The sequence below is a fragment of the Staurois parvus genome, unplaced genomic scaffold (assembly GCF_062004578.1).
Source record: "Staurois parvus isolate SC_StPar_1 unplaced genomic scaffold, SC_StPar_1.0 ptg000081l, whole genome shotgun sequence".
Classification (NCBI taxonomy): Eukaryota; Metazoa; Chordata; class Amphibia; order Anura; family Ranidae; genus Staurois; species Staurois parvus.
In genome coordinates this window covers 12116583-12129006 of record NW_028317877.1, presented here as the reverse complement: position 1 = coordinate 12129006, position 12424 = coordinate 12116583, and the positions used below count along the sequence as shown (strand labels likewise).

Sequence of the window (12424 nt, the reverse complement as noted above, 5' to 3'; positions counted from 1 at the left end):
TTGGCGGCTTCAGCTGCTGATCACTGGGTCCTGGCCCGAGATTCCCCATCAACACCCGGCAATCACAGAGGAACAGTGACAGAGAAGAGGTCTTTATGTAAACAATACAGATCTCTCCCCTGTCAGCACCAGCGTGCTGCATAACAGAGCCATACAAAGCAGGGTACTTACACAGTAAAGCGCACACAGACAACACAGTAAAACACACACAGCACACAGTTAACCCTTTGATCACCCCAGATGTTAACCCCTTCCTGCCCAGAGTCAATAGTACAGTGTCAGCGCATTTTATTAGCACTGATCACTGTGTTAGTGTCAGACAGGATGTCTGTGGCAGTTAGTCAGTTCCCCCCAGCATCAGAATGCCCACCATAGTCCCACAGTCCCACTATAGGTCACTGATCGCTGCCATTACTAGTATAAAAAAAAACAAATTCCAGTATCTAGTATACAGGTGAAACTCGAAAAATTGGAATATCGTGCAAAAGTTCATTTATTTCAGTAATGCAACTTAAAAGGTGAAACTAATATATGAGATAGACTCATTACATGCAAAGCAAGATAGTTCAAGCCGTGATTTGTCATAATTGTGATGATTATGGCTTACAGTTTATGAAAACCCCAAATCCACAATCTCAGAAAATTAGAATATTGTGAAAAGGTGCAATATTCTAGGATCAAAGTGTCCCATTCTAATCAGCTAATTAAGCCATAACACCTGCAAAGGGTTCCTGAGCCTTTAAATGGTTTCTCAGTCTGTTTCAGTAGGAATCACAATCATGGGAAAGACTGCTGAACTGACAGTTGTGCAGAAAACCATCATTGACACCCTCCATAAGGAGGGAAAGCCTCAAAAGGTAATTTCAAAAGAAGCTGGATGTTCCCATAGTGCTGTATCAAAGCACATTAATAGAAAGTTATGTGGAAGAGAAAAGTGTGGAAGAAAAAAGGTTCACAAGTAGCAGGGATGACCGCAGCCTGGAGAGGATTGTCAGGAAAAGGCCATTCAAAAGTGTTGGGGACTCTCACAAGGAGTGGACTGAGGCTGGAGTCAGTGTATCAAGAGCCACCACACACAGACGGATCCTGGACATGGGCTTCAAATGTCATATTCCTCTTATCAAGCCCTTCCTGAACAACAAACAACATCAGAAGCGTCTTACTAGGCTAAAGAAAAACAGACCTGGTCTGTTGCTCAGTGGTCCAAAGTCCTCTTTTCTGATGAGAGCAACCTTTGCATCTCATTTGGAAACCAAGGACCCGGAGTATGGAGGAAGAATGGAGATGCACACACTGCAAGATGCGTGAAGTCCAGTGTGAAGTTTCCACATTCTGTGTTGATTTGGGGAGCCATGTCATCTGCTGGTGTTGGTCCACTGTGCTTCATTAAGTCCAGGGTCAACACAGCCATCTACCAGGAGATTTTGGAGCACTTCATGCTTCCTTCCACAGACGAGCTTTATGGGGATGCTGACTTCATTTTCCAGCAGGACTTGGCACCTGCCCACACTGCCAAAAGCACCAAAACCTGGTTCAATGACCGTGGGATTACTGTGCTTGATTGGCCAGCAAACTCGCCAGACCTGAACCCCATAGAGAATCTATGGGGCATTGCCAAGAGAAAGATGAGAGACATGAGACCGAACAATGCAGAAGAGCCGAAGGCCGCTATTGAAGCATCCTGGTCTTCCATGACACCTCAGCAGTGCCACAGGCTGATAGCTTCCACGCCGCATTGAGGCAGTAATTGCTGCAAAAGGGGCCCAAACCAAGTACTGAACACATATGCATGCTTATACTTTTCAGAGGTCCGATATTGTTCTTTGTACAATCCTTGTTTTATTGATTGCATGTAATGTTCTAATTTTCTAACATTGTGGATTTGGGGTTTTCATGAGCTGTAAGCCATAATTATCACAATTATGACAAATCATGGCTTGAACTCTCTTGCTTTGCATGTAATGAGTCTATCTCATATATTAGTTTCACCTTTTAAGTTGCATTACTGAAATAAATGAACTTTTGCACAATATTCAAATTTTTCGAGTTTCACCAGTATATACTGCCATTGTAAACGCTATAACTTTCATGTAAACCAATTCATTTACACGTATTGGAATTTTTTTAAGCAAAGACATGTAGCAGAATACATTTTGGCCTACATTTATGATGAACTTTGATTTTTAAAATTTTTTTCACTGGATTTATTTTATAGCAAAAATTCTAATTCAAAATTGTTTTTTTTTTGTTTATAGCACAAAAAAATAAAAACCGCACAGGCAATCAAATACTACTGAAAGTATGTTCCATTTGTGGGGAAAAAAAGGACATACATTTCATTTGGGTGCAGCGTTGCATGACTGCGCAATTGTCAGTTAAAGTAACGCAGCACCATAATGCAAAAAATGGCGTGGTCAGGAAGGGGGGTAAACCCTCTGGAGGGCAAGTGGTTAAAAACAAACAAACATGTCTATACTTACCTGCTATGTGCAGTAGTTTTACGCACACAGCAGCCAGCACTCCTGGCTCCTCCCTCCTGTTGAGTTCCCCCACAGCAAGCAGCTTGCTATGGGGACATCCGGTGCTCCATGTGTCCATTCACACACAGAGCTGTGGCTCGGCACTACCCCCTCTATCTTCTCATTGGCTCTACTGGCTGTGATTATTTGCACCTGCTTCTGTCTCAGCCAATGAGGAGAGGAACTCCCAGGATAGCCGAGACTCCAGTGCACATCGCTGGATCGAGAGGGGGCTTAGGTGAATATTGGGGGGGCTGCTTCACAGAGGTTTTTTACCTTCATGCATAGAATGCATGAAGGTAAAAAAAGTGAACCTTTAGAACTACTTTAAAGAATCCCTGTCTCTTGTTGACTGCTACTGTAGTGTACAGGGGCGGACTGACAACTCATGGGGCCCCCGGGCAATAGGGGATCATGGGGCCCCTGTGTCCTTGCCCAAACTCAAAAAAGCCTATGAAAAAGGTACCAGGGGCATCTCATGGGGCCCCCTACTGACCCCGGGCCCTCGGGCCCTGCCCGAGTTTCCAAATGGTCAGCTCCTGGTAGTGTAAGTCTCTGCACATACCTGTCTGTGGTGACAGAGTGTGTACAGACCCATAAATTGCTATTGGTAATATAGGGAACGGTTGATAGGCCGAATCCCCTCTCTGTTAGCAGCTTAAATATTTAATTACTTAATTAACTAAAACCAGCAACAATCACTTTCAGTCTGTTGACACTTAGATTGTGGTCCCGCCAGCTAGAAAATCTTTGGGCTGGGTGAGGCTGAGAGTGTCATTGTTGCGTATCAATGACAGCGTGGTGTGAGTTGGCTAGCCATTTGTCACAAATGGATAAAAGTGTTTGTCACAGGGGTAATCAAATCATTTTCTTTTGTTCACCCTGCTGGCTCATATATGACCAGCCAAAGGCTGGCCATACACTATACAATTTTCTTACAACTTTCTGTCCAATTTCTGCCCAATTTCCTTTAGATTTACCTTCACTTTTGTAGAGCAAGGGCCTGCCTAATTGGATATATTTGAAAGAGTTGTTTAGGTTTGACCTCATATTATATGGTTTGTGGTAAATCTAAAGAAATATTCTCAAGAAAATTGTATAATGTATGGCCAACCTAAGCCTAAAGCCTGGTACACACAATGAGTTTTTTTTTCTTTTGCTCAACCCATCGGGCTGAACGAAAAAATACCCCAAAAAAACACAGAAATTGCTGTACTAAGCAATATTAGTGCAGTGATCTCTACCACTGTGCTACTGTATTTTGACAGGGGGCCTCTCTGCCCCCCCCCCCCAGAACACACTAATCAGCACTCACAGCCATTGGCTGCGAGTGCTGATCGAATGCTGATTTTCTAGTATGTCCCTTAGGTAAAAGCTGAACTTTAGACAGGCTTCTGTTGGAGGGACAGCTGTGCACATGGTCTGAGTAATTTTTAGTGGATCACTTTTGAGAGGCAATTCTGTAAATGGTGCACCGCCATGCTAACGCAGTTGCAGAGTGGCCTTATTCACTTGAAGTCACATTTGTCAGCGGTGAATGCAGGGGCGGACTGAGGCATCAACAGCAAGGCTCTTACTTTCCATTCATCATACATCAGCATCAGAGGTTGGTCATCAGCTCTGAGGAAAGGGATTTGACCCCGAAACGCGTCAGCCATTTGACCGCACTGATAGTGAGAACACCTTGCCTGCCGTTGTGGCCATTGTCATTTATCTATGCTTTTTAGATACATGCTTCGTCTGTGAGTATGTTTTTATTATTCTTTCACTCCTACAATAAACCTTTGATAATGCACTAGGTGTGTGTGCCACCTGTTTTCTCTCTATCCAGTGGCTGATTTCCCGTCTGAGGAGGGCTGCACCCCAGAAGCATTTCCTTTGGTTGTCGCTGTCCTGGTACCCTTGGCTTCCCTTTTGGCTGTGCATATCCTGAGGCGCTGGAGAGTACATATGACAACTCATGGGGCCCGCAGGCAATAGGGGATCATGGGGCCCCTGTGTCCTTGCCCAAACTCAAAAAAGCCCTATGAAAAAGGTACCAGGGGCATCTCATGGGGCCCCCTACTGACCCCGGGCCCTTGGGCAGTGCCCGAGTTTCCAAATGGTCAGTCTGTCCCTGGGTGAATGAGACATGGGGCATCATTTTTGCTGCAGCCTCAACCTCATATGCTTACCTTTGTAGACCCAAAAATGTGGTTCAGCTGCCTGCTTTTGCCGCCCCCGGCTAATTTTCTTGATAAATGTGCCCCCCCCCCCTTCCCGAGTTTTTACCACAGCCCATCCCCCTCCTTATCATTCTGTCCTCCCAGGCTGCAGGGAAGACGGATGGAGCCCGATGTGAGCAGAGCTGCGGCTCCTCTCTCCTCCAATATAAATGAATGGAAAGGTGGGACGTGCGCGGACTGAGGAATCCGTCCGCTCCATGACAGCACCTCTGAGCCAAGCCGCCTTTATACGTAATGCAGTGCCATAAAACACCGATCCTATGACAGGCGATCACTGAGCGATCTCCCGGCCCGGCACAGACACCGGGAGCCGGCAGATGACAGCTCAGCTCTCTCTAAGGATCCTCCCTCGGAGTGAGTCTACCTCTCCTGTGCAGGGGCTGTAAATTACCGCTGGCTGCCCCCATCTCCTACCTCCGACTCCTCCAGCATCACCCTCCCCCTGGGTACCTCCGACTCCTCCAGCATCACCCTCCCCCTGGGTACCTCCGACTCCTCCAGCATCACCCTCCCCCTGGGTACCTCCGACTCCTCCAGCATCACCCTCCCCCTGGGTACCTCCGACTCCTCCAGCATCACCCTCCCCCTGGGTACCTCCGACTCCTCCAGCATCACCCTCCCCCTGGGTACCTCCGACTCCTCCAGCATCACCCTCCCCCAGTTCTCTGCTCAGCACCAGCAAATGTCCTGACAGCCAAGCAGGCTGCAGGGAAAAGTTGGCCCGTCCACCTTCCTTCTATATCCCAGCAGATCAGTCACTGCAGATCACAGGAGCCTTCCTTCTATATACTGATCGCATGTACTCCGCTCCCTCCCTGACAGCGCTATCCATCACAGTGGCCGGTGGCTGAGAGTCATCCCCAGCTGTCTTCTCATCCAACAAGTCCCAGACTGACATCGCTTGCATGGATCGGATGTCCTGCCATCATTAGCACAAGTTTTGTCCCTTCTCCTGAGGTCTTTCACCTTGCCAAGGTAAGGGTACCACTGCATCCTATGCATCCCCTGCTGTCTATGATCCATGTCTTTTCACTGGACCTTTAAATTAAATGAAATTAAACAATGTCATGATGTTTCCTTTTTATTGGATTGCACAAGATCACCCCCGATGAGGATCCATGTATGTGGATGCTGTAGTCTATTTAGTGGGAGATCAAACACCCAGGGAAGTGATCATGCAGCAGATAGGTTGTTTATGAGAGAAGAAGTGAATGGGGACACTGCATCTGCTGCTGGAACGTGCAGGGGAATGCAATGCTGACAGGACTGGCTGGATCGATGTCAGGGTGAGCAGGCAGGATTCCCCTTGTACAACTGTGCAGGTTGTAACACAGTCATCATCCCTGTACTAAACTGCTACTGTTGTATCTTCTTTGTATCTATAGAATAGACATGAGGACTAATTATCTGATCCCTTTGGAGATGTTGACAGTTTGTTTTTGTATAGCTGTTTTAATCAGAAAAGTTTTATATTTGGTAACTGCTTGGTAAACAACTTTATATAACAGCTGCTTAGCTATATATAAGAAATACTGAACACAATAGACTATGGAAAAAGTGCAAAAACCTATAGCAACTGATCAATCATCTTGTAGTTTCTTCAGATCAAAACGTTTAATAGATCAAGTCTGATTGCTTGTTAGGATTCAATGCACTTTGCACTGTGTTGTTACACTTCATACCACTTTGTCTTTGGGTGATGCCATTGATTACTGAAATTTGCATGTTGTCATTGCTGCACTTTATGCCACTTTGTCTTTGGCCAATGCCATGGTTTGCTCTTTATGCCACTCTGGCTAATGTCATGGCTTACTGCACTTTGCACACTCTTTTTGCACTTTATGTCACTTTGTTTTTGGCTAATGTCAAGGAATATTGCAATGTGCATCCTGTTGTAGCATTTTCTGCCACTTTGTCTTTGGTTAATGCCATGAAATACTGCAATTTGCACAGTGTTATAGCACTTTATACCATTTTTTTTTTTTTTGCTAATGCCATGTGTTGCAGGACTTTGCATGACGTAACACTATATATTGCATTGTCCTTGGCAAATGTCATAGGTTACTGCAGTTTGCACATTGTTGTTGCATTTTGCACCACTTTGGCTTTGGCTAATACCATGGATGACTGCAATTTTCATAGTGTTGTAGCACTTTATACAATTTTTTTTTTGTTAATACCATGTGTTGCAGGACTTTGCATAACGTAACACTTTGTATCACATCGTCCTTGGCTAATGTCATAGGTAACTGTGGTTTGCACATTGTTGTTGCACTTTATACCACTTTGGCTTTGGTTAATACCATGGGTGACTGCAATTTTCATGGTGTTGTAGCTTTTTATACCACTTTGTCCTTGGCTAATGCCATGGGTCACTGCACTTTGCACATTCCTGTCGCATATTATACTGCTTTGATTTTTTGCTAATGCCATGAGTTATTTCACTTTGCACACTGTTGTTGCACTTTATAACGCTTTGTCCTTGGCTAGCACCATGGGTTACTACAATTACACTTTGCTATATTAACAAAAAAAACCCCAAAACATTGACACAGTGATTACACAAAACTGTGGAATACAGGGTAAGTATATCATCTTTGCTACTGCAGCGGTTCTGATATCATCCAGAGGTGGCAATATATCATTTTTAGTCAGATAAAATTGGTGTAGGCCAAATTCCCATAACCCCCCCCCCCCCATTAAATGATAAATAACCTCCGTTGTTTAAATTTAGCATAAAAAACAGCCCCCTGACCTAGAACCTCCTAACCAGGTGTTTACCTCTCAATGAATGTGGTGTCCTCCTCCAGTGTTTACATCTTCAGGCCGAAATCTTCACTAGTGTTGACTACTCCTGCTTAGAAGCTTCCTAAAAAATTAAAGGCAGGCATATTGCACCAGAGGAGGCCACCACTATGATGGAGAGTTAAATTAGTACCTGGGTAAGGGGTTTTGATTTATAGGCGAGGGGAGCTTCAAGCTACAAATCGCTCAAGTATGAATGCAGCCTAAGAGGTTATTCATGTTGGAGGCATTACCTGGGCTTCCCGATCATATGGTCCTTGTGACTGGCTGTAACAGTGATTACATGATTGTGAGCCTGCCATACTGGCTTCCATTTTTCACATGGTCACAGTTTTGGAGGCGCACAATTGGACACACTACTAGCTCAAAACATATGCCAAGCTGTACACATATATGTGGCAGCACAGCATAAAGCCCACCTCTTTACTGCCATGCCTACATATATATGCTAACCCTGGCGATAAGAAGCGAAAGGATAACTTCACCCTCGAAAAGTTGAGCGTTAAGTTACTGTACTATGCTAAATGGCTGGAGGCCACCATGAGTACAACTCTCCTATAGGAATGAATAGGGCGATGGCACACGTGCAGGGTAAAAAGAGGACCTGGTCAGGATGTTTTCTATACAAAGGCTGTGCATCTCTGCAAAGCAAACACAGCGAAGAATGCCGAAACGGGGAAAAAATAAATATTTTATCAGGTGAACTGCACTGAGAGAGGATGGCAGTTACCTAAAGCACAATGTCACTAAAGTTGAAACCTGAATCCCATGTCTTTCAGGTATGGGAGAACTTATCACACTTTCTCTGCCTGCCCAAAATGAAGCACTTGGTGACCAATAACCAAAGCACAGCTCTGTCACATAAAGGCATAGTGTAGATTGTGTAGCTACTGGCCATTTTTCCTATTTTTGTAATATTTATCACAGGTTTAATTTATAAAACTAGCATGGCAGTAGTGAAATGCAGTTTGCTGTGAAAAAAAGTAAATGCATGATAGTAAAATTCTGTATATTTTTCTTTAGCTGCTTGCTACTACCATACATCATACATCAGTTTTGCTAAATTTATTATATATATGTACTGTTAGTTACAGTTTGAACATACAATAACCTATAACAATCAGAAAAAAAACTCTTATTTAAACAATTCAAATTTGATGGGTTGTTATATATAACAGCCCATTGCATAATGCTGGCCATAGACATAACTATCTGATCTTTCAATGTGGCAGTTGCTACAGAGATCAGTTGTGCTGAGAGGAGACAACAGATCAATAAAGAATTTTTTTCATGGAAAAGGTACGATCAGTTCTGGCAGAAAATCCAATCGAATTCAGGCAAATTGATTTTGTTTGTCTTGTCAAATGAGCATTTTCAAGGGATCATTTATAAGAATTGAATCATTTATCTTTATTTCTGGCTAACACAAGCCACTGCTTTTCAGTTTGCTTTATTAATTAAGACTTTTATATTCAATTACTCACTTCAGAAATTAAAATCAGCTTGATTGGCTTGTTGAAAATGATAGTGTCTTGGTATGTGTCCAGTTTGGTAAATGCGTTCTTATTGGTCACTTTATTAGGTATTTCTGTCTAGTAACAGGTTGAATTTTCACTGCATGGATTTAGAAAATAGTTGCAATGTTCCTTAGGGCTTTTGGTCACTGCTGATCTATTATTATATCTCCAAGACAAGCATGAACTTTGATCCAAGACAAGATGGATCCATGACCCTTCCTCCAGTAATTGAGATTCATCAGGTCAGGTGCTTTTTTTCCAGTCTTCAGTCTGTTTTTGGTCTTCCTTTGCCCATTGTAGCATAATTTCTTATTCTTGGCTGATAACCATGGTCTTGTGGTTCAGTAGCCCATCCCCTTTAAAGATTTTCTGCAAACTATTATTAAACAGTCTATTTAAGCAAAGGTGGAATTTCTATCAGCTTTATCAAATCCTGCTGTTCCCCTATGATGCTTCTCATAAAAAATGTGTTTTTGCCAACAGAAATAATTTCCATTATATGTTCTTTTTTTGCACCATTCTCGGTTAAACCTTGCATTGTAATGCATGAAAATCCCAGGTCAGTAGCTTCAGAAATGCTGCAACTTCCTTCTTTAGTGCCAAAAATGATTCCTCAGTCATGTCTCTTGTATGACACATCTTCCCCATTCATGTGATTTATTAAGCAAACTTGTATTTTGCCCATCCAAGACAGAGTAACAGGTTCCTTATGACACGTATAGTTCTTGCATCCACCTAATGCAGCCTGTATATTGCTAGGTGGGTTTGACTTGGAGCTATGTAAAACAAAGAACCTCCTTTTTACTTTTTGTGACAGATTGGGCAGCTCCTAGCACTGGATTATAAAAGTTAACGGTGAGAAATATATGATACCCCATACCTGAAAGTAGTGGGTATCTCACAGGGCTTTGGTGGGAGTACAGGTGGAAGGGTAACATGGGTAAGTATCAGCATTGCAGGTTTGCTTTAAACCATATCTGTACCTGTAGTCCAGCCTTTCTCAGCTCCCCCCTTCCCCTGTGGAATCACTACAAAATTTCAGGTTTCAAAGAACCCCTGTTCAAACCAATGCATCTGGGTTCAATGAGAAAAATGTCCTTTACATTGATGGTCAGTGGACAAAATGCAACCCTCTCAGTGGTGGACAAAAGGCCACCCTTAGTCCTCATGCACACTGGATGTTTTTACAGCTGCTGGTTTTGGCTTTTGGCAATTTTTTCCAGCATGTTATCCTATGTGGCCATACACACATAGGCTTTAATCAGTGTTTTTTGGCAGGGGCATTTTGACTGGAAAAAACTCCCAGAACTAGTGGGTTTCTAGAGGGGTTTTTAGTTGTAAAAACACTCTAACGCTGGTAAACATGGAAAAACACAGTAAAATGTGGCAAAATGCGGCAAACCAGCATTTATGGGCTTTTTTTGAGCAAAAATTGTATTTATTTTTTGGTGTAAAAAAAAGCTAAAAAACGCAAATGTGGAAAACAAGGAAAATGCTGCTAAAAACTAATGCTAAAACGCTAAAACTTAAATTTTTAACATGATTTTACACAGCTAACGCTGCCAGCATTATTAACTTCTTGCTGACCGCAGATAGCGGGATGACGGCTTCACTGCGGCCGGCCAGTTCTGGGAGGGCGTCATATGACGTCCTCCCAGAACGCTCTCTCCTGCGCGCCCCCCGGGGGCACGCATTCGCTGATCTCCATGATCACTGTGTCCTGTGGACACAGCTGATTACGTGATATAGTAAAAGGCCAATCACAGCTGCCTTTTACCACGTGATCAGCCGTGTCCAATGATACACTGATCACCAGGAAATGCAATTGCTGGTTATCGCCTGCACTTTCCTCATGCTGTCACTTTCCTCATGCTGTCGCAGTCTCAGCAGTTGTCAGAGGAGGGATCGGCACTGATCATCAGGGCACTGATGATCAGTGCCCTGATGATCTGTGCCCTGCAGTGCCACCCACAAGTGCCCAGCAGTGCTGCCCACAAGTGCCCAGCAGTGCTGCCCACCTCTGCCCAGTAGTGTCACCCACCTGTGCCCAGCAATGCCACCCACCTGTGCCCAGCAGTGCCACTCACCTGTGCCCATCAGTGCAGCCCAGCAGTGCCATCCATCATTGCCCAACAGTATCACCAGTCAGTGCCCATCAGTGCAAATCATCAGTGCCAGCTCATCAGTGCCGTCTATCAGTGCCACCTTTCAGTGCTGCCCATCAGTGCCACCTATCCGTGCCACCTATCAGTGCCCATCAGTGCTGCCTATCAGTGCAGCCTCATCAACGCACATCAGTGAAGGAGAAAAATTACCTGTTTGCAAAATTTTACAATAGAAGCAAAGAAACACTTTTTTTCATTTCACATTTTTTGCTCTTTTTTTTGGTTTATACCACAAAAAATAAAACACCCAGTGGCAAGTAAATACCACCAAAAGAAACTCTATTTGTGTGAAAAAAATGAAAATAAAATGTCATACGGGTACAATGTTGCATGACCACGCAATTGTCATTCAAAGTGCAACAGCGCTGAAAACTGAAAATTGGCCTGGTAAGGAAGGGGGTATAAGTGCCCGGTAGACAAGTGGTTAAAACATCCAGTGTGCACGGATGCTTACAGGCAGCTGAAAAGATCAGTGTCATGCTGCTGGCTTTGTTAAGTTGCATTGGCTCTGGAACTATGCAGGCACCACCAACTGGAAGGACAATCAGACAGACTTCAAGAAATCACCAACCTTTAACAGGACCTTAGGGTTCCACAGTACCCAGTTAAGAATGGTTGATCTAATCCATATCTACATGCTTAATGTATTACATAGCAGCTATATGATTTGCTGTTTGCCAATTTACATTAGTGAGTCTTAAATAAGTGGCTATAGAATATATGCCATCAGAGTATATGTAGCCATTAGCAAGCACTTTAGTTAGAGGTTTTTTTTATAGTTTATTTTACACATTTGTTTCTGATTTAAGACAGATCTCAAAGTTTGGGGTTACTTTACTGTGATATATATATATATATATACAGTACATAGACATTGATGTAAAGGACATTTATTATAATTGCCCTTTTTTCTGCACTTAATATAATTACTTGTTTGATGAAGCTTTTTTCCTGGAGTACATCGGCAATCTACCATCTTCTCAGGGGAAATCATGAGAACAAAATCTATTCACTTCTTCACTTAGTAGAAATGCGAACCTGCCACTGTGTGTATAGAGCTATGAGAATCCTGTAATGTTGTCCCCTGAGAACCCTGGTTATGAGGTCATTGATAGGAATATGCTGTGTAATATTGATAATGAGAGACCTCTATGTTAGTGTTTTCTTCCTAGTGAAAGGTGCAGGTAAGCAGG

At 43.4% G+C, this 12424-nt stretch overlaps 1 protein-coding gene across 4 annotated transcripts in view; it reads left to right on the top strand.

Moving 5' to 3' along the window:
* The first annotated feature begins 4832 nt into the window (after positions 1–4832).
* SYNDIG1 (synapse differentiation inducing 1) overlaps positions 4833–12424 on the top strand; it is a 419894-nt gene continuing 412302 nt past the window's right edge. For 3 of the 4 annotated variants that reach the window (XM_089669782.1, XM_089669786.1, XM_089669785.1), the window contains exon 1: positions 4833–5719. The gene's annotated coding sequence lies outside the window, so the exon portion shown is untranslated. Of the gene's footprint in view, positions 5720–5929; positions 6031–12424 lie in introns of those variants that run through there. The other variant, XM_089669784.1, reaches the window with a different exon arrangement.